General features: G+C 40.0%; 1 protein-coding gene across 1 annotated transcript in view; it reads right to left on the minus strand.

Moving 5' to 3' along the window:
• SCRN1 (secernin 1) overlaps positions 1-24,759 on the minus strand; it is a 1,291,976-nt gene that overhangs the window by 660,413 nt on the left and 606,804 nt on the right. The window lies entirely within an intron of this gene.

Consider the following 24,759-nt stretch of genomic DNA (forward strand, 5'->3'; position numbering starts at 1 on the left):
TGAACATGAAAGAACAAGCCAAGGAAAAGTAAGAAGCTGCCAACGACCTGAGAGTGGCTACTGAAAGATGCCACAAGCAAGCATGTATGCTAGCCCACGACTGTCATGGCACATTACAAAACACATACCAAACAAATAAGTTATAGCAGAAAAATAGAACACATTCCTTCAAATGCTAAATAATGCAAAGGTACTGGAGATGAAATTGTGAGTCTGCAAAGCAAAATACTCTCTTCAACAGGGTGGAAGTTGTGAAATAAAAATGGAACAGTTCAGAGCATGGTGACATTGATAGAATTTGTGCATATATTAGATGGATTTGTGCATGGGTTAGATGGATGAATAACTATACAAATAAAATCAATAAAGCTTTATAGCTAAAGTAATACACATGGTAAAATGAGACAAGATGTTGAGGTATAAAGATGCAAAACAAGAGATTTTTCCAGTAGACGAAAAGTGGAAATAATCCTATAAATTATACCATTTAACTGTACAAGTGAAATGGGTTCTGGAGGACACATATCTGAAAACACTTCGGTAAAGAAAAGTGAAAAGAAATGCAAATAAAGGGATTTTCACCTTGCACCAAAAATAATTGGCAAAAAATAAATGAAGGGGGGGTACTGTACCTGAAACAGAGAAGAAATGCAATGTATAGGGACACAAGCCTGGATGAGAATGGACAAAAGCCAGTTTAAAAAGGTTCAGCTATAGGGTAATTATATCTTTCAGGGGGAAAAAAAACTATCTAAAATAAAAACTATATAATGACATGGTGAAAATTAACAGGTGGCAGAGGCAGGAAACATCACAACAATGATACTGAAACTAAGGCAGTGAGAAAACTGCAGGGAGAGATGGGGAACTCTTACAATTCAAAAAGGAAACAAACAAGAGTAAACTAAATTCTGGCACATTTAAAGGAAATGGTGGAAGTGCAGACATCATGGTTTTAAAATACTCTGTCAAAGCCAAGCTCTTTGGCTCGGCAGCCATCATTTTCAAAGGAAATTAAATATAATCAAATTAAAATGTAGTCAACTAGCACAGCTAGAAGAAATTAGTAACCACAAATCAGAAGCATTATGTAAGCAATCCGTGCTGCAACTCCAAGAAAACTGTAGCAGATGAACATTTTAAATTGCTGCTTTAGCTGCAAAGACAGCTCTTTATCCATCCCTTTTGAAAACATCTAATTGACTCTATGTAGTCATTCCAGCTTTAGAATTTATGCCACAGCCAGCATGAGAAGTCACAATGACACTCAATCAACAACATAACACTGCTGAGAAGTTTGTTTTAAAGCCCACTGAAATCTTTCCACTCTTTATACGCAAATGGGTTGTTTTTCCCCTTGAACCATATATTTCTTTAATATATATGTCTATGTCATTCTGTATATTCAAGTTTAAAAACCTGTGTGCACATCTTTGCACAAAAGTGGAAAGGAAGTAGCTCTGGACATCAGTATTCATAACAGCAACATTTAAACAAAATTATTACTCTATAGTTAAGTGCAGCTTCCATTTACTGTTTTAGTAACTGAGGGCAAAATGGGTGCTATTAGTAGTTCGGGACTTCTCAAAACTGCAAAGAATGCAAACCCAGCTCTAATGGGAAAAGCCCTATTATCAGCTATTTCTGACCTCTAGGCTACACTGCCATGTGTTACAAATAAATGCCACTTGCAGCACTGATTTTCAGCAGATATTTATGGAACATGTGCACCAATGTACAGAGCGGTTTGCAAAAAAATTCAGAATGCATGTAACTGATATATGGTCTCTAATAATGCAGCAGCAAAGCAAATGTAAAATTAATTATTTAGCAGTGATACAACAGATAAAAGCAGCTCTTATTTATCATAAAACGTGCATTAAGGGGTTATATGTTCATGCTTAAGCTCAGGGATAATGCTTGGTAAAGAAATGTGCAGTTAAATGCTACAGTGGATAGAATTTGCAGAAAGTGTACATTAACAGCAGAAGTGGGATTAGGTAAATGAGGCAACCAGTATATACGGTGAGGAGCATGGCTGGTGGGCTAGGAGTATACCAAAGGTGAGATGGTGCACATAAGAAGCAAAGTGACAGGGGGCAGGAAGTAAATGAGATGACCGCATGTGCACAGAAAAGATGGTTTGGTGACTGCAGATTTAATAACAAAAAGGTTTTATGAGTATTGTCAAGGGCGACACTTAGTATACACAGTTCAAGTAAGAATTGAATTATGACTAAATCATGGTCCAGAGGGAAGCAGAATGTAAGAAAGTACTGCTGTTATTGCTGAGTCTCAATGCAATGAAAGTATTTGACAGAGTAAGCTAGGATTATATGAGTAGGGCAATGGAAGCATTTGCATTCCTCGATACAATAATACATTTAATTAGGAGAATATTCGAAAGATTGGAGGCAAAAATTAAAGTGGGAAGGTTCCAAGTTATGTCTGAACAGAGGAATCAGGTAGGGGTGTCCTCTTACCCTTTGTTGTTTGGTTTACACTTAAGAGTCATTGGCAAAGAAAATAAGGGACACAGAAATTCAAGGACAAATTATTATGGTAATCGAGAAAAGTTTACAGATGATATTTTGTACCTAATAAATTCAGAAAAGGACATCACAGTGTTCTGGAACATTCTGAAACAGTTTCAAGTCTTTTGGAATATAAAATAATTAATGAAGATAAAACAAAGGCCACAGACATAAATTATTTACGCATAAATTATTTACCCACACATAAATTGGTTTAGCAATACTCCTATTTATGAGGACATGATAAGATGAAGTATTTAGAATTATGGATTAAAAAGACTTCAGTTATAGCAGCTAAGGATATGTGGGAAGAGACTAAAAAAGACAATACAAAAGCTAAGAGACTAGATGCTCTTGTTTATGGACATAGATAGTAAGATACAAGAAGTGAATTTTTTTATTCCCTTTAAGTTTTATATACAGGTCAGACATATTTTTATTAACCACAGGAAAAGTTGTGAACAATAATTAATAAAGAGTTTAAGGAATTTATCTGTGAGGTGACGAGGGCAAGGGTTATGTGGGATAAGTTAACCCTTCCAATTGAGCAAGGTAGTTTAGGAATATCTGATTTGAAGAGACATTTTAGAGCTACACAATTAAAGCTCGTATACATACTGCAGGTAGAAAGTTATAAATCAAACTGGAAATGTATGACGATGAAGCAGTGGAAAACTTTGGGTAATAAACAGAGAGTGGGATTTTGGATTCTGATCCTTAAGGAGAGTAGCAGCCATATGGAATACTATATTCATAAAGTAGCAAAAAGTATTCTAATAAAGAACTAAGCCAACATGAAAATGCAGAAAGGAGATTTTGTCGATAGGGATGACTGCAAGTATTGGTACAGAGAACAGACAAGCGGGGGCTGGAATTTATTGGAGAAAACTGGCTAAGGAACCAAGGTACTGGGAGCAAATAATTAGAAAGGGAAGGTAATAGAATGGGATGAGGCCAGGAAGACATTTGGACTGCAGGCTAGAGACTACCTTCCCTATCAGAGATTAATATAGCAGAGTATAAGCAAAGAGACGCACATGCATCGATGTACACAACGGTTTGCAGAGAAATTCAGAATGCATGTAACTGGTATACACTGAAAGACCTGCTCTGGTAGAGTATTTACTTGAATCTAGAACAGACCTGTTGTTAAAAAGGGGATAATTAGTAGTGCATATAAAATACTGCATTGTAACTATTAAAATCAATCAGAGGAAGTCAGAAAAGATTGGGAAGAGAGACTGAATAAGCAATTTACAAGTGAACAATGGGCGGACACGTGTATGGCTCAAAGTATGCAACAAGGTCTAGAAGGTTTAGGATTTTTACTTTGAAGTGTTTGGATATGTATGTTTACACCCAAAGCAGACCTAAGAATTTTTCCTCAGGTAGATAGCAAATATTGGAGGTATGATTGGGAAGAAAGAAGTAACTGGGAACATATGTTGTGGGATTATAATGAGCTGGCAGATTTTAACATTTCTCTACAGAGTACTCCTTCATAAATATTGGGTGAACACACGTAATTAAGGAAATGGTTGCTTTGAGCTGGGACACAGGATCTGAACTGCCTAGATACAGTAAGGCCTTGTTACATTTAATTCTGGTGGCTGTCAAAAAAGCAACTACTAGAAAATGGAAATCAAAGCCTAAACCAACTATGTAAAAAGTGTTTAATATTAACACAGATAAAATAACTGGAAGTGTGACATTTGGAAAGGGGAAGGAGCAAATTACATAGAAATTAATGGAAATTGTCAGAACAATATATGCAGAATAATGTTCTGAAGGAGGAGTCAGGCTTAATGGAAGGCAGGAATTGAGCAAATTATGTAATGCTGGACTGATGACAGTTATAAAAAAGAACACATGATGCATAACGTATGTAACTGAAAACATGTTAATGGATGCCGGAACCATAGAGCAGGGGAAAGGGGACCACCCCCACTTTTGCAGATCACCTCCCAACCCGCCCATTCTTTATTTTTGACTTATTCGCACTTTAGCAGCTGACATCATCTCGTGCGATGCCATCAGCTCGGCGCACGTATTTCCGGGTGGTTTTGAATTTAGCTGTTGCTGGCTTTGAATGCGAGCGGGAAGGATTAATGCTGAATGTTTTATTTAACTCAAACAGATTTAGCTGCTGCCAAATGTTTTATTTAGCTCAAAAGGATTTAGCTGCTGCTGAATGTTTTATTTAGCTGCTGCCGGCTTTGAATGTGAGCGCTGCTGCGGATTACACTTTCGGAAGCTGCCTGGGTGAAAATTGGAGAACAGAGTCTGGTTGGGAGACGTACTATTTACAGAGTGAGTAAGGTAGGTGTGTGTGTGTGTGTGTGTGTGTGTGTGTGTGTGTGTGTGTGTGTGTGTGTGTGTGTGTGTGTGTGTGTGTGTGTGTGAGTGTGTGAATGCCCCCAACAGAATACATCCGGTGACTAGAGGTACTCAGACTCAAACCCTGTACCTTGGGTATAGGTAAAAAGTCCCTAGCCACCATCACTTGTGAATTTATGCCTCAGTGGGAAAACAAAACCTTTTATTCTAGCAATTTTCTAAGGTTATAAAATCAGTATTTGAAATGTCTCCCAGTTTTGGGGCTGTATTCCCCATTATTGGCTTTGTTCTGTATTTTTGTGCTAAGAGGTTCAGAGCTATGGTGAGAAGTGAGAACTGAATTCACTAAATGATATGATAGCCTTTTAAGTTTGTCTTCCTGTCTTTCAAGAAACTGTTGGTTTAGCTTAGTGGTATGTTGCTCTGACTGTAGTGCATAGGGTTCTAGATTCAAGACCTGGCAGTGAAATGCATAGTGGTAACACATTTTATGCAAGCAACTTTCCAAAATTATACAAGCAATGTTTAAAATGTGTCCCTGCTTTTTGCCCCCCCAACTGAAAATAAGTTCAAGAAGCTGTGCAACATGTCTATGGCTTACACTACTGTGATTCTGTATTTATATATTGTGTGTAGAAGTAGACTGTTATCATGGAAATGTTCTGAATAAGGCAGTTTTGTCATTATTGGTGAATGTATTTTGCTTCATTGCCTACTGGAAAAATGTTCAAACAATAAATTTAAAATGCAGTTGTGTGTTGAAGTACACTATTATCATGGAAATGTTCTGAATAGGGCAGTTTTGTCATTATTGGTTAATGCATTTTTGTTTCATTGCCTACTGGAAAAAAAGTTTAAACAATAAATTTAAAATGCGCTCTGACTTAAGTCTAACAAGTGTGCTGTATTATACATGGAATGCAATTTAACAGTTCATATTATAACACCGAACGCTGAAAACAGCAAACGGTGTTACATCAACACATATTCAGTGAACGCTGAAAATGTCGAAACCACAGAACAGCGATTTCTTTCCTAGGGAAAGAAATCGCTGTTCCAACTCCCGTAAAAAAAACATTAAACACTTCCAAACACATACACACATACCCTAACCCTACTTATACCCCCCAAAAAACAGTAAACAACTAAATACACATATGCACGTAACCCAACCATACATCTAACAAAAAAAAAACGGTAAACATTTTAAAACATATGCACTTACCTTAACCTTCACCCTAACCCTAAGGTCAGTAACTCTCACACATTTACATAAACAGTTCCAAACACAAACACACTTATCTTAACCCTAATCCTACTCCCCAAAAAAAGTAAACCGCTAAAAACACATACACACTGAACTCAACCATACATCTAACACAAAATAAAAAACAGTAAACACTTTCATACATATGCACTTAGCTTAACCCGGACCCTAACACTAAGGTCAGTAACTGTTGCACAATCACGCTCGGGAGCTATACCGAACAAGAGACCACACTACACTACACTCCAGAACAGGCAAAGCAACAAAGTGGTCAAGCAACTTCTTTCCCAGGGAAAGCATTCGCTGAACAGCCGCTTCACTGTTTTACCTGTTTGCCCTACATCTGTCGATAAAAACGCATTCGGCAAAATGCGTTTTCGTCATTCTAATATGAACCCATAATTTAATACAATCAGGAAGGTGAATCAATGAATGCATACATGTATGCATGGCCCTAAGAATGTGTTTGAAAACAGCCCAGAGGAAAGTGTGAAAGGCTCAAAATCATGGGCAAATTTTAAGCTTTACTCTTGTTACCAAAGCAATGGATGAAGGTAAAACAGTTCACACCACATTGCCTTGACCTGGCCAAGCCTTTTGACAAAATCCCCTACTCAGGTGTAGTACAAAAGATGAATAATACAGGAGCAAACACTTACATCACCAGCTGCATTGCCAACTTGGCTCCCATGATGCAGGAGATCAAAACAGGGGAAGAGACCAGTCACCAATGGAGTCCCCCAGGGTTCGTTGCGGAGACTTTTTCTGTTTGGCATATACATCTCAAAAGTAAAAGGAAATACCAAAGAGTTTTGGCCAGCTAAGTTTGAGATGACTGCAAGCTAGGAGAAGTTATTGAATCCACAAATGACTTAACCATCATGCAGGAAGGTTTGTCCCAAATAATAACTGGTGTCAAAATCATGACAATGCCCTCTGATAACTGATCCAATTGTTTGGCATTTGGGAACTTGTGTGTACAGTGACCTAACTTTTGACCAACATGTGCCCAGAGTCATAAGAAAGTCTTTCTATATTGCACAGCTTATAAACAAATTGATTGTGACTAGAACTAGAAATGTTGTTGTCCCCCTTTACAAAGCTCTCACTATGGCAATCATTTTGTATAATGCCCACTTTGGCATGTATCTGTCCAGCCCCATGCAACAACTGGAATACCTTCAGAGATACCTTACTAAAAGGATACAAGTCCTGAACAACAGGTCTTGCATGGACCACCTCAAAGATTTATTACTACACTCAGTATCCTACAGAGTGCTTAGAGGTGACATGTCTGGCATACAAAGCATCCTCCAACATAATATAACTGGGCCTACTGAACATCAACAAGTCAAATGACATCAGAAATACTCAGTCCAGGTTTCTAAACTGAATGTTGTGGAGAGATGGATATATATCACAGAGGCTACCATTGTTCTGGAACAGACTATCCATAAAAATAAAGCAAGCTCATCCATCCATATTCAAATGCAACTTGGATCTAAGGATGGGTAATAGAAAATGTACTCCAGGATTTCCCCTCATGCCACTAATGGATAGAGGCAGTTCCTAAATGCTGCATCCCTTACATGGCCACCTCAAATTATCTATGGTATGATCACAGTTGTTCTCACTAGGGCTAATATACAATTATCAGCCATGGGATAGGTAAGACCAATCAGGAAATGTTAATTCAAGCACCAAAAGGGAATTGGCCAAGCTTAAAATGTCCTCCGAGTGAACCTATGTTGTGGTTTCAAATAGTTATAAAAAAATTACCCTTTTTGGTTCACTAAGTGCCCCGTCACCCTCCGCCCCCCTCCCACCAGTCTTTAACAGCTTCCGGTGCCTATAGTTAATATGGTTTGTTTTCTTTTACATTAAAGTATGTTTGCCTCTGTCTTAAGTGACAATGTAATAATGGTATTAAAAAATTTGACTTATGGGAGTACGTGACAACAAGGGAGAGGGATGAATACATGCTATGCATTACAAAGATACTAATGACTTATCAGAGGAGACAGCTGAGGTGGCAGCAAGCAGGACTGAGGCTGTGGTAGAAAGATGTCACAATAAGGGACTGTATATGGCATTCTCAGAAGTGTTAGCCATGCCAACAACTAGCAAATTAAGGAAGGAGAGTAACAGATAACATAATCACTGCTTGTAGCAGTGGAAAGGGAAAAGGATTTGGAACTGGAAGGAGGATAGTGGGAGGGGACATGGCAGACTGAGCTTTATGCCAAGGGTATGTTCGATCTTAGGGTAAAACAGACACTGGTATTCAAAGCTAGGTTAGAAAGGAGTACTTCAGTTACTGTACCTTTAAACTAAGATGGAAGATAACATAAGAAAAAAATGGGCTGCAGATACTCGGGCATTACACAAAGGTGCAAAGAGATGCACAGTATATCAGGGAACAAACAATGATGGCTTGGAGGATTGCTGGTCAAAATTTACTATGCACATTGCAAACAGTCTGAGTAGAAAAATGGGGGAACTGTAAGCAATATAAAACACTGTCAGTGTTTTTAGCAGATTACTTGGAGTTCAGGTTCCCTGTCATGAACAACCTCAGAATACACAACTGACTTTCCCTGTTGGTAGATTATTCATTTTCTGTCAAATGGTAACTGATTCTTCATTTGTGAGTGTTTCCCTCCAACTGAAACTTTACAGATAGCAGTGGTACTTCAGTTTCACTTTACACTGCATTTGCTAAATGGGAGAAGCAGACAATAAGCCTATGATGCCTATCGTTTTAAGTGCATTTAACATTTTATATCCCCTCTATCCCTATCTTCCCTATTATCCCTTTTCAACCTGTCCATGCTGTCTTGAATGCCCCTGTTATCCACAACCTATTCTGGTAGCCCACTCTGTATTCCCACAATCCTTTATTTTGAAAAAGTACTTTCAGATATTCAGGGAGCAACTAACCCCTATAATCTGCTGCCTGTGGTCCCCCTTCTCCTCTATCTGTTCCATTCAGAATTACTTCTACAGCTCACTGACATAACTATAATCTGCATCATGCACCCCTGCTCCTGCCTCTTCTGGCTTCTAGACAGAAGAGCTCTAGCTCCTCTAGACTTTGGTCACACTCCATTCTCTCCATCCCGCAGATGCTTTGGTAGCTCTTCTCTGCATTCCTTCCAGCAGCTTTATGTCTTCCTCCTTAGATATCCTTCAGGACTGCACACCATACTGAAGGTGTGGTCTAACCAAGGCCTTCAAACAGGAAACATTAACACTTTGCTTCTGAAATCCATCCCTCGAAGGTAAACCCCAGCATTCTGTTTGCTGCTGCCACTGCCCTCTCACTCTGCTCCAGGTGGTCCAATCAAGTGTTATCAACACCCCCATATCCTTCTCCTCTGCTGTCATTAATTCCTCTCTCCCAGCTCTTGGTTTTTATCAGGGTTGTTGAGGCCTAGGTTCAGTACTTTGCTTTTATTTACAATGAACCTCACGTACCTCTTTGTGTCCACCTGTTCAGCATTTCCAAATCACCCCTTGATTCCTCACTCATTGTCCACTGCTGTACCTGTCACTGTGTCATCAGTCCAGAGGGTAAACGTGTATCTGTGGGAAGAAAACACTGAAAAGTACTGGATACAGGTTAGACCCTGTGGTACTCCACTCTTTATTGTTTATTTTATTTTATTTATCTACACTTTGTTGATTGTGACATTCACACTAAGCCAGCTGCCTCATTTTGAGAGACTTCAGGGAACATTTGGCCAGAACACCACAAAACATTCCCTACTGTTTTCAGTAAGTGCTGTGGAATCATTTACAACCACCTAAGTTACCACAAATTCAGGCAAATGGTACCTGTTGAGCCACTGACATTTCATTGTTGCTAAACAGTTTCATTTCCTTACCCTGACTCTCTTGACACAACCCTCTGCATTCTATCATTCATTCATGCAGCTATCTAGCTCGTCAGTGCTGGTACTACACTCAGGCCCTCCACTTGTCCTATCTACTTCCCATCTGGGGTCAAATCAAAGGCCTTAAAATCCAAGCAGACTGTGTTTTTTGGTATTCCCCTATCAAATTCACTTGCACCTCTGTCACAACACTATATCAGGTTTGAGTCTCCTTCTGGCCAAGAACCCATGTTGCCTGAAGTCCTCTAAAAATACTAGCAAATCTCTCCTTAAAGTTCTCACCATGACTTTTTCTGCCACTGTTGCCAAAATAAGGTTTGTTCTCCTGCCCCACTTGTATAAAGCTACAACATTTGCTGTCTTACTGCCTGCTAGCACGTCTTCACTAGCAAGTGATCTACTGAAGGCCTGTGTTAGGCAGCCTCACAGCATACAGGCCACATTTTTGTCAACTTTGGAAGAAAATCTATCTGGTCCTTGAGTTTGTTCTTCTCTAAGCTAGCCAATTCCCTCTGAATGTCCTTTCTCTCTTCCTCCATCTTGTTGTCCATCCACTCTTCTCCCAAATCTGTCCTGTCTCCATCTCAGCATGGTGCCTTCCCCTTGCTTTTTTTTTTTTTGAAGACTGAGTCAAACTATTCATTCAGTACGTTTGTTTCTTCTCAATCTTCACTTATTTTCCTCACATATTTATCTTTCACTCTAGTTGCTAGTCTCACAAGAATAAGTAGCCACATTGGCTGCTTTCGCTTTTTTGCCTCTTCCTCAAAACCCTTGTCCATAGCCCTGTTACTCCATCCCTGACTCACTCCATTAGCCTGATTTTTCCAAAAGCTGACTTCCTTGGTCACTCCCTTAGCACATCATAAATCTGTTCTTGTAAAATTCCATACCACTGTAGTTGTCATTTTTTTCTCACCCTACCCCCTGCCCTAATCTGCACAGTAGTATGATTGTTGTTCACTACCAATGCCTTAAACTGTTTGTTCATGATGTGAACTGTATTGGTTAGGACCCTACCCAGAATTTTCCTCATTGGTACAGTCCTGCATCAGGTTGATGAATTATCCATGGTCAAAGGCCACTTTCAATTTGTACTCTGTCTCTACCCTGGAGCTCAGAATCTCTCAGTCTGATTCTGGCAGATTCAGATCCCCATGTATATTGTCCCCTTCTTCCTACCATACCCCTTTATTCTCTCCCCCAGTCTTTCATCCTCCTTTCTTGTCTGGTGCACCAGTTCTCACTCCTCCTTCTCTACCTTAACTGTTGAGACACTTAACTTACTTTATATCGTTGGCTGCACCACTGCCCTATTTTTGGTTTGGCGTTCTTCCACCTCTCTGGTCCTACATCTGATTTCCTCTTTTTGTGTATTACTAGCTCACTCCACTTTTTCTATCTCTGTCATTTCTGAACAGCCTATACCCAGGCATTTCCATATCCTACTTCCACTTACCACTGCCTATAATTGTGTGATACCAGCAATATGCAATGTCCACCCTACCTTCCCACATCACTGCTTGCAGTTCCCTCATTGCCTTCATTAGACTCCTTGCATTGCAAAGTAAAGTTTCCCAGCCACATCACTCTTGTTTGCTCACCTGCTATGTTTTGAAGCTCCATCTTCCTTCGGTATGCAGTATTAACACCTACCTGCCTTCTGCTTCTGTCACTCTGCCTCTCCTTCCACCTGAGGCTAAAGGTATGATCCCTGAGATGCACCTTTCTTCTCCCAAAGAAACCAAAACTTACTCATCTTTAACATAAAACAAAGAGGGTCTACTAGCACATGTCATCAGACAGGGAGCGGTCTTTATATGGTTTACATCACAGCTGAGACAGTCTTAGAACAAGCCATATACACATATCATAAAATAAAAGCAACCAGATTTGAAATCAGGCTTGTTTAAAGATGTTTTATAAAACTCATTTTAAAACAGGAACCTAAGTATATTGTATGCTGTATATCCCAGGGAAAAGATTAAATTCTTCAGAACAATATTAAAAGACAGAGCTAATTTAGCATAAACTATAATTAAAGAAAGTGTCTTTTACTCTCATACATTATGCAAGGATTTGTCTCTGGGGGTTTGCTGTGAAATGCTTTATACTTCATGCAAGGCACGCACGGAGTTTCAAAAATAAATGCAGCCAGATTTTTAGCTGAAATCCACACGTCTTCTTTAATGTTTAATAGGCTGGTGTTTTATAATTAAAAATCTTGCTGTACATACCACTGTTAATTTCTCTATTGACAGCATTGCAAAAATCAAGATCTTCTGTGATCACATTTAAAATAGCAATGCCTAGCTTGATTGCAGCCACACAGCTTAGCCTGGGTATTTATGGAAATTGTATATGGTAGCGTTAAACAGGTAAATACGGAAATCTTGCCTTTCTAGCTCTTGGTGAGGAACTTCACACTTCTATGGCAAGGGTGGACCCCATTTTTTGCTTCTAGTAGCATCCCTACTGCATGCCTTTTTTCTTCTGGTGTTTTAAAAGATATGTGCCTGATTAGCTTTCTCTCACTCTTTCTCATTCTTTCATATTCACCATCTCCCTAGTTTGTTTTTATTGAATACATTTTTTGTTTTTACACAGAAACCCCACTTTATCATTGTTTCACAACTGCTGTTACAGAAGTATTTGCACTACTTGCACAGGCACTCTGCACTGCTGACTAAGTAATGATTTCTCTTCCTGTATAATATGGCCACTTAGACATCACCAAGAACCTTATTAGGCAATGGCATTAATTTTGGCACAGTGCATAGAACAGCAAAAACTCCACAGAGGTGGATGATATGGGGAGCCATGGCGTCTTGCTTAAGAAGGTGTTCCTCATACATGTGTTCATGTTTATGTGGGCTTAGTCATCAAACGATGATTTTATCCTCTCATGCCCTTAAACCACCTCACACTCACAGCCATGGTACCATCTTTAACTTATGGTGAGTGGAGAGTTAATGCTGTATGCTTCATCACTTGTCAAACACACCAAGCCTATAATGACAAAAATCTGTTCTCTTACCTGGTTTAGACGCATCACTGATGGAAATGCAGCATCTTAGGCAGTAGTTTAACCCTCGATGGATTTCCTGTTCTACCTCTTTGAAAGTAACAAAAAATGAATATAACAATGGGAAGTAGTAGTCGCAAAGAAAGACAGAGATCCATTATAGGATCATATGATCATAAGAAGTTACTAGGCTAATGGCCCTAGGGCCCTTACAAGCCTAGCCAAGTTCTACCCTTATTTCAACGATCAGCACAAAGTGCCCCTGTCCAAGATGGATACAGGTGGAACCTCTGGGGTGAATTTACAGTTACCCATCCAATCATCCAGATTGCTTTTGAAGGGAGCCAATGAGGTGCTCTGTTTGACATGATGTGGGAGTCCATTCCAAAGGTATGGTAACCTCTGAGAGATGACAGACTGAAAAAGAGAGGTGTAAGAGTCCACGTAAGAAAATGATTCACAAGTTCATAGGTTAGTACTAAGCTATCTGCTCTTGTAGATATTTTAAGCCTAGCCAAATTTTCCAACTCTAGAATCCAACCCTGTACATTGTGTCTGTGAGACAAACACCTTAACTATTTTGACAATCCCCAATGTTGCTGAAGACTTGTACATCAGTGCTGTATTTTTTTCATCAAAAGACATGAAATATGTTCAATCAGCAGGACAGACTTCCAAGAAGTCAGTGTAAACTACTGCTAGGAGCAAATAATTAAGAATATAGGCATACATGCTTTAAGCACTGTACCTTCTAGGTCGACCCTAACAACAGAGGCTCTGCTCCTAGACTGCTGAGCCAACCTAGAGAGCTATTCAAAGGTATCCACTGATAGCAACATGGTTGTACTATATATCTGCTGTGGACCTAATCCTGAAGCAAGCACTAGAGGCAGCTACAACTCTAAGGTGGAATTCATTAACATGTAGATGGCCCTCTTGGTAAGAATATACATACACGTAACCATTAATGATTCTTAGATTCTGCTTGTCCTTTCACAACCAGAGTAAAATAAATTAAAAACTAATTTTTCTTGTGAAGTTCCTTAAGTCACAAGAACTAGGGCTTGAGTTGTTGCATAAATCAACAGGATGAAGGAATCTCTTGTTTCTAGTTTTGGTTTCCAGAAAGAAGACTAGAAAGTGAATAGTCTGGTTAAGGAAGACCATGAAGTGGATTACTGTAAGCCCAAAGGTACAGATGGGAAATGCATATGTTTTAGAAATGATTTTCAAAGCTGTGCTGAAAACATTTCTTTAGTTTGAAATGGCTTTTAAAATGGCACATTTAACCCAAAGTGTGAAAAAGTACAGTTTTGTACCTACCATAAATGTAGATGTCCGAACTGGATAGCATCTGCAGTCATAACAACTGGGTTGTCCTGTCGTCAGGCAGCCCTTCAGTCGGCCGGATTCCAAAGTCCGGGTCCGGCTTCGGCTGATGTCGCACTTCACCCGACGTCATCTCTGTTGGTTTTCGGGTATAAAGGCATCAGCCGATGCCATTTTCCTCAGTGTTTCTTGCCCCAGATGCCAGTAGCCCTCTTTGAAGGCTAAAATTTGGATAGATGCCAATGTTTCCAAAAAGATAGAGGTAAACACAAAAATAAGCATGTATGTACATATATACCAACAAATACACCATAAAAGACTCCCCCCCACCAGCTAGCTATTAGGAGGGTAAACACCCTAGGAGTACCACAGAGGGGAAGGAGGGAGGGTAATCCTGACTGCAGATGCTATCCAGTTCGGACATCTACATTTATGGTAGGTACAAAACTGTACTATGTCCTTCATGGATGCATCTGCAGTCATAACAACTGGGTAGAATACCATAGCCAACTAGGGAGGAGGATAAAACTAGATTATGGTGTGTTTAGGATCCCTTGCAGTACAGCAGTGGCAAACCCTGCTCGGGATCTGGAATATAGAGGCAAATTATAATGCTTGGCAAATGTATGCACGGAGGTCCAAGTAGCCGCCTCAATAATGTCTTTGGTTGCCACTCGTAAGAAGGCTGTGGTAGTGGCTGTTGCCCTTGTAGAATGAGGTCTTATGTTCTGTGGAATTGGTTTTCCATGGAAGGAGTAACAGAATCGTATGCAATTTCCTATCCATTTGGAGATTGTCTGTTTGGAAATAGCTTTTCCTTCCCTTCCTGTTGCATAGGCTACAAAAAGTTGGTCAGTCTTTCTGCTACTTTTGTTCTGTCCAAGTAGTAGCGTAGCTGTCTATGTACATCCAAAGTATGCTGTATTCTTTCCCTCTGTTTTGTGGGTTGGGAAAGAAGGTAGGAAGGTGGATTGCCTGGTTTAAAGACACTCTGGATACCACCTTAGGCATAAATGTAGGATTAGTCCTCATGGACACTCTATCTTGGTGGAAGATTAGGAAGGGTTGCACTGCCATTAAGGCCTGTAGTTCTGAAACCCTCCTTGCTGAAGTAATTGCCAGTAGGAAAGCAGTTTTCCATGACAGGTGTTGTAGGTCTGCTGTTGCTGCTGGTTCAAAGGGTGATAGTGTCAACTTTTCTAGCACAAAGTTTAAGTCCCAAGCTGGTAAAGGTGGTTTCCTTGGAGGTTTTACATTCTTGACTCCTCTGAGGAACTGCCTGAGCAAAGGATGCAAAAAAACAGGTGGATCAAAGCTGTATTCTGCTGAAATAGCTGATGCATGTATCTTGATGGAGGAGTAGGACAGGCCTGAATGAAGAAGTTCGGCCAGATACTCCAGAATGTTAGGCATATCTACGTTTGACACATCTTTTCCTCTTTCAGTACTCCAACTGACAAACCTCTTCCATTTTCCAGCATAGTTTCTTCTTGTTGAAGGTCTGCGTGCTTCAAGAATAATGTCTTTAACTCTTTGGGAAAGTTCTGGATTAGCTGCTGCTATGTGATGTTCCATGCAGTCAGTTGCAACGTTTTTGGTTTGGATGCATGATGTTGTAGTTGTTCTGAGTTAACTTCAAAGGCCTCAGGGTATTGGCCACATATTGTTCTGAGACATGCTCCTCAGCAGTGGGTACCAGTGTTGTCTTGGCCAGTTTGGAGCTATCAGGATTATCCTTGGACGTTCTTCCTTGATTTTAGTAACACCTTGTGTATCAAGGGAAGAGGTGGGAATGCATATGCTGTTAGGCCTTTCCAGCTGAAGGAGAGCGAATCCACTTTCCATGCTAGTGGGTGGAATGTCCTTGTGCAGAATTTTTTGAGCTGGTGATTGAGAGGTGATGCGAATAGGTCTATCTGAGGCATTCCCCATTTCTTTGAGATGGTCTTGAAGATGTCCGGGTGCAGCTTCCATTCGTGGGCATCCGATGTGGTTCTGCTTAATATGTCTGCTAGAGTATTCTCTTTTCCCGGTACAAATATTGCCTGTAACTGGATGTTGTAGCTGAGTGCCAGGGTCCACAGCTCCAAAGTCATTCTGCATAGGGGCTATGAATGAGTGCCTCCCTGTTTGTTGATGTACCACATGACTGTGGTGTTGTCTGTCCTTATCATCAACTGGCCCTCTTTGAGAAATGGTCTGAACTTTTGGATTGCCAGTTTTACTGCCAGCATTTCTTTTAGGTTGATGTGCAGGTGAAGTTGATCTTGTGTCCACAAATTTGTCCAGCATGTGGGCCCCCATCCTAGGTCTGAAGCGTCTGTTGTGATGGTCTGGCTTGCTTGACATCTGCGAAAGGGTAGCCCTGGGTTTGACTGGCATGCCTGAGCCCACCATAGGAACTCCTGTTTTAAGCATGGAATTAGTGGGATTTCTGTTTCTAGGCTGTGTCTGTGTTGGGACCATAAATTCTTTAGGTACCACTGTAGTTTTCTCATATGTAGTCTGGCAAGTGGGACCAAGATTATGCATGATGCCATGAAGCCCAAGGCCTGCAGTACTTTTCTTGCTGTTAACTTGTTCAGTTTTGTTAGTGCCAAGAAGTAAAGAGGAGTTCTTTTGTTTTTCTGTAGTTAAGAATGCCATTTGTTTTACTGTGTCCAATTCAGCCCAAGAATGTCCTTGTTTGGGATGGTATCAGCCTTGACTTTTGTAAATTGACTGTGTATCCCAGTGCTTGTAGCAAGTAAATGACCCTTTGTAAATCTGTTGTCAGCTTGCTTTTGGTGTCCCCTTGTAGCAGGCAGTCGTCCAGGTATGGGTAAATTTGAATTCCCTGTAGTCTGCAATGGGCGATTACTGATGCCAGGCATTTTGTGAATACTCTGGGCAGTAGATAAGCCAAAGGGCAATGCTGAGAATTGATAGTGCTCTGATCCTGCAAGAAATCTGAGGTATCTTCTGCAGATTGGTCGAATGGGAAGTGCAGGTATGCCTCCTTGAGATCTAGAGTTACCAGCCAACACTCCTTGCCCAACATGGGAAGAAGTTGCTGTAGGGTCAGCATTTTGAATTTTGGGACAATGATGTAAGTATTTAAGGTGGACAGGTCCAGAATTGGTCTCCAACTTTTTTCCTTTCATGGAACTAGGAATAATCTGGAGTAGAACCCCTTTCCTTGCTCTGCTGTTGGCACTCTTTCCACAGCTCTCATTTTTGCTAACTGCATTATCTGTTGTAGAGCCTTTGTTTTTTGATTTGGAGGTAGATTTGGCATTCCTCTTTTGACTGGTAAAGTGTGGAAGTGGAACCGGTAACCTTGATCTATGGTTTGTAAAATCCACTTGTCTTTTGTTATATAGTGCCAGTTCTTTGAAAATAAGGTTAACTTTCCGCCTAGAGGAGCTGCTATTTGTTCCCTGGTAGGCGGATTTAGGGTTAAGTCACTGTGGCTGTGTTGATGTAGTGGCAGAGGTGGTGTCTGTGCCTCTGTTGTTACCTTGCCACTGTCGCCCTCTGTAGGCACGTGCTCTGGATTGGTTTCTGCCACTGGAACGTGTATTCCTGCCCCTTTGAGATCTTGTGGAGTCAGGAAAGGACCAATTTTGGCAGGCCAGTTCCTGCTAAACCTGGGGGTTGAACCTGCAAGAAATCTTTACCGTTTGAACAGATTTTGCCTTTTCTTCCATTTTCTTCATAACCTGCTGGGCAGGTGTACCAAACAAACTTGTCTTATCCATAGGAGCATCTAGCAGCTTAGCTTTAACATGATCCGGTAAAGCTTGCTCCTTTAGCCAAGCATGCCTTCTTATCACTGTGCCAGTCATGGCTGATCTAAATGAAGCCTCCAGTGCATCATAGCCACATTTTAAGGAATGGTTACTAACCTGTTGTATGTTATTTACCATTTCTAATACATATTTCTTATCAAGAGATTCATCAGTGGTTAGCTTTTTAGTTAACTGATCAAGCATAAACTCTTGGTATTGTATCATGTGAAACTGACAGTTTAAAGCTCTAGCTGAGAGAGTAGCTGAAGTGTAGACCTTTTGCCCCATCTGTCTAATGACCTTGCTTCCCTTTCAGAAGGAATAGGGTTTTTAGCTATGGTCGCGGCTACTGCCTTGGGACCCTGGGATATAGTTTCGGGGTCTGCAAGTGGGGCCTTGTAAAGGTGGTGATGAGTGTCTGGCACCCTGTAAAATCTGTCTGGTTTGGCAGGGGCTGGAGGTAAAGAATCTGGTGCGGAGCAGACATCATTGAAAGCATCATCCACCACAGAAAGAACAGGAGGTATAGCTAAGGGCCTGTGCTGTGGAAGGTGCAGAAAGGTCCTAAGTCTCTTTCTGGCGTCTGAAAATCCTGTTGCTGCCATTGGAACTGCTCTCGCATGGCATGTAAGGTTTCCAAAGGAGAATTCTTCTGGGGAAGCAGCTGGAATGGATTCTTCAGCATCAGAGTCTTCAAAATTGGAGAAAGGAGCCTCTGGCTGGTCAGTTATGTCTGATTCATCGGCACAATCATCAGAGGACACTGGCTCAGCGGGCTCTGCCCTAGGTCTCTTCTCTGGGGGCTGAGAGGCCCTGTCTGGGTGAGATTGAGATCCTCTAATTAATGAAATTAAATCTTCTGCCAGAGTAAGCATTTGAGAACTAGAGGAGGGCCTGGTAGTAGGGGGTTTAACAGGCACTGTTTTAGTAGTGTTGGCTGCTTTAGCCCTGGCGAAGGCCTTAATGGACATGGCTGCTGGAGGCCTAGCAGCACCACGTGCTGGGGTAGAGACATCCAAGGGAATGGTGTCTGATAAGTCAGTGGCAACCACCGTAGTGGATAAAATTTCTGAGGCCGATTCAAGGGTGGTAGCAGGGGCCTCAGTTGTAGAGATAGATTCAGCTGTACTTTGATCAGTTTAAACCGAGACACTCATGATTTGCTTAACCATGGTTTCGTGTCGGTCTTTATCTTCGCTTTTGGTAGATTGGGTAGTCGGAGGATCCGACGGCATAATGTACGCAAAAACAGAACCGAAAAACTGTTCAGCAAACTCCGACAAGGAAGCACAGGCGAACAGGCTGCTACGTCGTGGGCTGGGCCTAAACAAGGCAGACAATAAGAGTGGAAATCTTTATGAGGTATTTGTTTCCCACAGGTTAAACAATTATTAACTTTTTCTGACATCGGCTGAGGCAAGAAAGAGTCCCCAACGGGGTACTTAGCTTTAGAAGTCTTAGTATTCGGTAGAAGTAATCTCTGGATCCGACCGACCGCGAACAGCTTCTGCTCGGGCGCCACGCGGCAAGAAAGACTGAGGAACTGATGCCTTTATAGACCAACAGAGATGACGTCGGGTGAAGTGCGACATCAGCCGGACCCGGACTTTGGAATCCGGCCGACTGAAGGGCTGCCTGACGACAGGACAACCCAGTTGTTATGACTGCAGATGCATCCATGAAGGACATCTTAACACGCTCTCTGAAGAGACTAACTTCTTTGAGGGTGGTCAAGAAGAATGCTGGTATTGCCTGTATACCTTCTGGCAGCCAGAAATGGATATGGTCAGCAAGCATAGTACAAGTTAGGCAATTTCTTTGCCCAAAATATAAATTAAAATCATGGACGTGTTGTGTACTAGAACCCACTCAAACAATAAATTGTGTTCTAGTTCTACATACAGAAGTACCTAATTATCAACCAGATACCCTGTCTAATCAAAAATTGTCCTGGATACAGATTCACATCTACTAACTGAAAGCCACAAAAGACTGCTGTCATTTCCAGAAGTGTTATATATTTATTTACTTTTAGCAACATTTCTTTCTCCCCTACTCACCAGCCATAGAACAATCAGATGGTTCTTCTTAAGCCCAACAGTTCAGTGCATGTCTAAAACAGCCCGATGGGTGAATGTGGAATGGGGTGGTGCAAGGGCTTTGCCATCCATTTATTTGAGTGGTACTCTCTTTCAAAGACTCCATTCCACTTGTAGGCAGATATCTGTGTCTCAACTATGGTCTGCACCAACAGTTCTGTGGCAAAGCATGTATACCAGGAAAAATTAGGCTAACTCTCCTTTTGAGAGAGGCAAAGGCACTTACCCTCACTTTTCCTGTCCCTTTCATGCTGACTCCCCCAGCACACAGACCACTTATCAAACCTGGGTCAGTAATGGATGCAGCTCCAGCCGTCTCTACTACTGAGCTTGCCCAATTCCAAAAGATAACTAACAGGTCACTCTCCTTCAGATCTCAGCAAGCCCTCACATTCCTCTATGGAAGATGTTCACAGTCAAAATCTAACACAGAACTGTATGGTCAATGGATAGTCCTCTTCACAGGGGCAGAAAGATCCAACAGGGTGGAAGCAGCTAGTTAAGCTATGATAGCAAGTGATATGCAATAGCTGGCAAAACTCTGCAAAAACTGGCACTACACAGTTTAAAATATTTAGTTCTGTCAATATAGTACCTGACTTGTCTGTGGACATTCAAGGTATGAAGTAGGATAAGCAGTGTCCACAAAACCAAAGTTATTCAAGAAATAAATCTAAATCACCCAGTCTACACCACAGAAAATAAATTTATTTAGCGCTTTCATCTTGGTTGATACCAAGACTTTATTAGAATAAAAAAACACACCAAGCAAGAGCTTAAATATACTTGATCAATTAACCACTTAATCAATTAAATAATTAGAAAAAAGTATATTCTTTTAAAATGACAGACCTCATTATATACAATAAATTCATCTGGTCAAAGCCCTAGACTTTAAAACAGGGGCTATAGACAAGGTTTCAGACCAGGTTCAATGAATGAACAAAGGAAAAATTGCCATTTTAATTCACATAATTCTATAACCAATTCCCAACAGCCTTCTCTTGAAGATCTATGTACAACTTCTAAAATACCAAATCTGAACTTTTTAAAATCTACACATTCCAATGAGTGTTTAAACAAAGCATTTTTGTCATTTTTATGTAGGATTGCATAAACATGTTCATAAATACATTTACAAAGTTGTGTCTCTGTTTTCCCTACATAAAAATGTTTACATAAATCACATACAGCCAAGTAAACTAAACCTTTTGTTGTGCAATTCCCTGGTTTAAAAACTACCGGGTGAGCCCTATTTGGTAAACAGATTATTTTTTCATCCAAAATATATTTGCAGTATGAGCAACAACTACATTTATTAGTTCCTTTCTCAAATACATTACGTAAAATAAATTCTTACCCATTTTGTTCACAAATTTCGGCTCATGCCCAAAAATTTTAAATAGATCAGGGATACTTCTAAAAATACTCCAGTATTTTAGCATTATAGCTTTAACTTCTTTGGAACCTTCACCAAATGGAAGCACCATACTACTTGTAAACTGCTGATTCAAGGTGTCCAAAGCAGTCCCTGCTGAATTGACACCCACACCTAAAATGGGTTTAAATTTCATACCCCAATGCTCACTTTACTAATAAGTTCTCCGGGGTACCCTCTCTCCAGAAATAATTCTGTAATAAATAGAACCTCCTTCCTCAGTAAGTCCCAGTTAGAAAACATTCTCGTAGCCCTCACTAGCTGGCCTTTGAAAATATTTTTTCTAGTTTTGAAGGGATGTTGACTATTATAGTTCAAATAAGAATTAGAAAACGTCTCTTTTTTTAAAAATAGTGGTGCACAATTTCTTTGCTACCATATCTTTGCTCAACCCTATGACTAAGAAGTCAATACTAATATTTGAATTTTTACTAGTGAACGTACGGAATGAATGTAACTCGTTTACATGGGTAGCCAAGTCTGTGTGGGCTGAAATAGGTTCTTTCCGAAGAATAAAAATATCAACTAAAAAACGAAGATATAAACTCCATCTTTCATTAGATTCTAGTGGAAAGACATACTTACGTTCCCAAGCATACATAACCATATTTGTGTAAATGGGGGCACAACTGAACCCCATTGCTACACCCTGTATCTGCTTAAAGTAGCTACCCTCAAACATAAAAAAATCGTTATACAAAATCATTTCCGTAACACTTACAATAAAATTCATCATAGTACCATTTAAATCTGTTAGATCCAGCAAAGTCTCCAAAAATAATTCAAGTCCCTCTTTATAAGGGATGCTACTAAAAAGGTCAGCTAGATCCATTGTTGTAAAGGAACCCTCTGGGGAAAATAATTCTTCCTTTAATCTAGACAGGTAGTCCCATGAATCTTTCAGTATAGAACTAATCTTAGCCACAATTGGTTTGAACAGTCTATCTATAAACACACCTAAGGGGTAGGTAGAACTACCTTTAGATGTGATAATCACTCTATAGGGTGGATTGATTACGTCCTTATGGAACATCAGTATTCCAAATGCTTGTGGAATAGTGGGATGCTCAGTTTTAAGAAATTCATACAGTTCTTCTGAAATGATGCCCTGGAAAAGAGAGTCCTCAAAAAAAAGTTGGATCTTCTTATGGACAATCATAACTTCATTATATGAAGTTTTCATACACCTGGTGGTATCATAAAAAATGTCCATCATTTTTGCACTGTACTCAATATTCTCCACTATAACACCATCCCTCCCCCTTTCATTACCCTAATAGAGTCATCACATCTAATTTGTTTTAACAGTGCCATCTCCTGTCTATTCACGTTGAAATGTTTTTTCTTAAATGAGCTTAAGAAGAGTGTCCCTTAAACACAAGTTTTCATAAGTAGCAACAATGGGAGCAGTAGGAGGGTTGAATGTACTTTTAAGTTTGAAAACTTCACTATTGTTATTTGTCTGTCTCAAAGCTCCTTGATTATTACAGAAAAAGGATTGCAACCCCAGTTTCCTCGAAAACAACTTAATCTCAGTCATTGTTTCAGGTAAGCTAATGATGGAACATGGTATAAATGTAAGGCTTTTATTAAAAAGAGAAAAATGCTCCTCATTAATTTCTAAATGAGTATAATTAAAATAGTGAAGCCTTGCAAACTCAATGTTATCCCATCATTCAAAACTTTGATATTTCCTTAGGAATTGTTATTAACAACCACCCTTCTCTTAACTAAGCATTCAATGTCTGAAATCAATTCCTGTACCTCCCCCATTGCTGTCCCCTGGGGTGGTTCCAAGTACCCTGAGGTGCTGGGGTGAAATGAAAAGAATTAAAGTTGTTTGAGTTGTCATTTCTTTGTCTGTTGTGGTTCCCTATTGTTTCTAATCTCCTAAGAGGTGCCTGCTCAGAAAATTCCTGTTCATTATTATTTGCTGAATCAAATACATCAGTATTCTCTGTCTCTACTACTTTCCCTTACCTTCCACGTATTCTCTCCTATTACTGTCTGTTAAACCAGAAAACTGGTTATAGACTTTAGGCACAGGATAGGCCGTGCCTTTCTTATATTCATCGTTGTCTCTATCAAGTTTTTTTCTTTTCCTTTCCGTGTTAACAGCCACTTGTCACTCAATACAGTTAAACATGTCATCACATTTGTCAATATTTAAATCAAACAATAAATCTTCAGTAATTTCGTTGTTCAAAACAGTAACTTCATCAAAAATCTCATTAATACATGTGCTATTTAAACCAACAATAAAATGCACCAGTTCCAAACTGAACCGGTCAAACATTTCAACTAATTCCTTTTTATCATTTTCTTTTAAACTAATGCCTGTAGGAAACTTATAAAGGTGTAAGCCTTTAGGCACTTGCTTAGGCTTCAGGCATTCATTTAAATAGGAATTGTCACACTGTAAATTTCTCATGTTAGTGAGCTTCTTTTCTAAGTCAAAAAGTTTTTTATTTAATGTCCTCGGCCGTTGTTCAGTTGGTTTATTTTCTGTTTCAGCTCCAAACAACTTGAAATCCTTTTTAATCCATTCATGGAAGTTAGCTTTTGGGCTTAGATGCTCCACAGTCTGTTTTCTACTCACACTAGTAGCGTTCATGTTACTGGAAGTAGGAAATGAAAAGTCCCCTTGATTACATGTAGTCGTCATCAAACTGTCATCACTAGCAGACGCAGAGGATGATGGATATTGTAGTCTCAGCATCATCCTACATTCAACCCTCCTACTGCTCCCATTGTTGCTACTTATGAAAACTTGTGTTTAAGGGACACTCACTTACTCTTAAGCTCATATAAGAAAAAACATTTCAACTTGAATAGACAGGAGATGGCATTGTTAAAACAAATTAGATGTGCTGACTCTATTAGGGTAATGAAACCCGATAAAGGGGGAGGGATGGTGTTAGTGGAGAATATTGAGTACAGTGCAAAAATGATGGACATTTTTTATGATACCACCAGGTATATGGAAGCTTCATATAATTAAGTTATGACTGCCCATAAGAAGGTCCAACTTTTTTTGGAAGACTCTCTTTTCCAGGGCATCATT

Source organism: Protopterus annectens, chromosome 3.part1, assembly GCF_019279795.1.
Source record: "Protopterus annectens isolate FY-2018-M chromosome 3.part1, PAN1.0, whole genome shotgun sequence".
Taxonomy (NCBI): domain Eukaryota; kingdom Metazoa; phylum Chordata; order Ceratodontiformes; family Protopteridae; genus Protopterus; species Protopterus annectens.